This window comes from Octopus bimaculoides, chromosome 27 (genome assembly GCF_001194135.2).
Source record: "Octopus bimaculoides isolate UCB-OBI-ISO-001 chromosome 27, ASM119413v2, whole genome shotgun sequence".
NCBI lineage: Eukaryota > Metazoa > Mollusca > Cephalopoda > Octopoda > Octopodidae > Octopus > Octopus bimaculoides.
This window is the reverse complement of record NC_069007.1, coordinates 9691644-9694941: the sequence shown is the minus strand read 5'-3', so window position 1 is coordinate 9694941 and position 3298 is coordinate 9691644.

Genomic DNA, 3298 nt, shown 5'->3' with positions numbered 1-3298 from the left:
TGGACTCGTGGTCTTAGGATCACGGTTTCAATTCTCGGACCGGGTGTTGTGAATGTTTATTGAGCGAAAAACACCTAAAGCTTCATGAGGCACTGGCAGGGGATGGTGATGAACCCTGCTGTACTCTTTCACCACAACTTTCTCTCACACTTTCTTCCTGTTTCTGTTGTGCCTGTTATTCAAAGGGTCAGCCTTGTCACACTCTGTGTCACGTTGAATATCCCCGAGAACTACGTTAAGGGAACACGTGTCTGTGGAGTGCTCAGCCACTTGCACATTAATTTCACGAGCAGGCTGTTCCGTTGATCGGATCAACTGGAACCCTCGACGTCATAACCGATGGAGTGCCAACAACTGTGTATACTTACAATTTTTTTTTAATTAAAATTTTTTTTTTGTTATTTATTTAATTATTTTATCATTTCATTATGTGTAAACCCCAACACTGTTTTTGTATTGTGCCCTTCATCCTTCACCTTGGTGGCAAGTAAATGAAATCATCATCATCATTATTATTATTATTATTATTATTATTGTTATTATTTTGATGCCAACTCAGGAAAACATCATATCTTCTAACCATAAAAAGAAGCATTGTGAAAACTTGAATATTCTTGTCTCAACGAATACCATTTCACTTCAGTGTGCTAATTCAATCTACACCGACTGAATTAGCAGGCAAAGATCCCAAAAGACAGTTTTATATATATATATATATATATATATATATATATATATATATATATATATATATATATATATACACACACATACATACATATAAAACACACACTCTTACATATATACATGTGTGTGTGTGTATATATATCCCTCTCTCAGGGAGAAAGGCACAAGCACATACACAGACATATACACACACGGCAGTAACTCCCACCTACCAAATCCAATCACAAGGCTTCGGTCAGCCTGGGGCTATAGCAGAAGACACTTACCCAAGGTGCCACGCAGTGGGGCTGAACCCTAAACCATATAGCTGGGAAGCAAGCTTCCTAACCACACGGCCATGCCCTCGCCTATATATATATATATATACATATAAAAACACACACACACACACACACACACACATATATATATATATAACACAACCAATAATACACATACATTTGGTACATACCAACACACACACACACACATGCGCACTCACCCACACTCGTCATTGGCCTCCCTTCTGCCTCACAAAGGCCCATCAAAATCCCAAGACACCATTGGCTTTCTATCCAGCCACACAGTCTGAGAAATTCTCCTTTCTAATGTATCTGGTGTTGCTGAATTGCTGATCTCACTCCTGACAACACCCATGTGAGTGGCCTTCACCAAGAAGCAGCCCCTTTTCCACAAGCCATTCTTGGACTTTGTGTATTTCTTCATTCAGTAATCCGAGCCTGAAGGAGACAGGCTTCTGCCTCCAAAACTAAGTCACATCAAGCCAAATCAAACTGTTTCAAACAGTAAAAATGATGATAATAATAATAATTTATTCTTTTATTGCCCACAAGGGCTGGCATGTAAAAAGCACCATCCGAACATGGCCGATGCCAGTGCCGCCTTGATTGGCTTCCGTGCAGATGGCACGTAAAAAGCACCAACTGATTGTGGCCATTGCTAGCCTCCTCTGGCCTCTGTGCTGGTGACATGTAAAAAGCACCCACTACACTCACAGAGTGGTTGGCATTAGGAAGGGCATCCAGCTATAGAAATACTGCCAAATCAGATTGGAGCCTGGTGAAGCCTCCTGGCTTCCCAGACCCCGGTTGAACCATCCAACCCATGCTAGCATGGAAAACGGACGTTAAACGATGATGATGATGATGATGATAAAAGGACACACAATAACGTTAAAAGACAAAAACCAGAATATACAATGGGTTTTGAAATTCGTGTAAACATTAAAAAACAATAAAAACCAAACAAGTAAAACTCCCAATAGGGGGAGGCACTTTAAAGGTGACTCATGGAAAATCCCACAAAAGCCATGGGTGCCTGACCAACAGGGCAAGAGCCCTTCTCCTTTAATTTTTTCACAGGTGTATGCTCAGAATTGGTCCTTTCACACTAGCCGTTCTTCCAACATTCACCCACCTTTCAACAAACTTGCTAGAAGGCAACACTTCCCCCTCCACCCTCACTTTCTTCTTCAAGTGAAACTTGAAGAAGTTGATGAGGGCTCAGCCAGAGAGGAAAGTGTCTGACTTTAGCCCTTTCAAAGGAGTCCACCATACTACCACTTTTGCTACAGCTACCAGACAAATAAAACTTGCCTGCCCTTCCCATCCAAAGGTGGGAAGCAGGGCAATCTTCACTATTGATTCAGCTGAAAGCCAGATCCGTCCTACATGTAACAGCAGGTGTTCAACATAAACCCACAGGTCAGCAATGCTCAGGCACTGGACGAGGGCATGCAGAATGGTTTCATTACTGTGCGTACCTTGGGCAAGCCGAGCTGAAAGCACTTCCGTGCCTGCAAAGTTTATCCCAAACAGGCAGCACCCCTCGGTAGCACTGCCAGGTGAGGGATTTCTGGAAGTTATCCGAAACTGACCAGTGACTTGATCTTTGTCGACGCCCAGAGTTTCCCCAAGAACGTCATCACACTTTCCCTCCACTAACTCCCTACAGAACACTACAGTGGAACTACCACTGACAGCATTGCCTTTCTGGTACATTGCCCACCTGTGAGCGCCTGATGGCACATGAGGTGCCAAGCACCCCTCTTTGGTCTACACCTAATCCAGGATTGCAACTCAGACAAAGAGATGAACTGTGGAAGAGCAAGTCGAACAAACGGCAACGACACCTGCACACCGTCAAGGAAATGCTAGAGATGCAGCAGCCTGGGTGCATGTCTGCATATCAGCAACCACAGCATGCCCAGGCCCTCATTCAGTGGCTGTTAACAGCAGATGGAGTGCCTTACAAGGGGAACATGGCCCCTCAACAGAAAGGGGGAGAGTATGTCGAGTATCCCTATGTGAATTACGAGTATTGCTTTCTGTGGAGATATATTGCAGTAGAAGAATTAGTATTTTAACTGCTATTTCTAAATTTTCGGTATGTTGGTGAAGCAACTTTTGCTGATCCCTTAATTATGTTTATAATGTTTATAATTATAAAAGAAACTTTTTGTATAAGTTTTTACCGATAACGGGGTTTTTTTTTTCCATACCGAACTACTTGGTAAAAGTTAGTAATTATTAATTTATTAATAAATTAATAATTCTTTACCCTATATCTATAATATATATATATATATATGTGTGTGTGTGTGTGTGTGTGT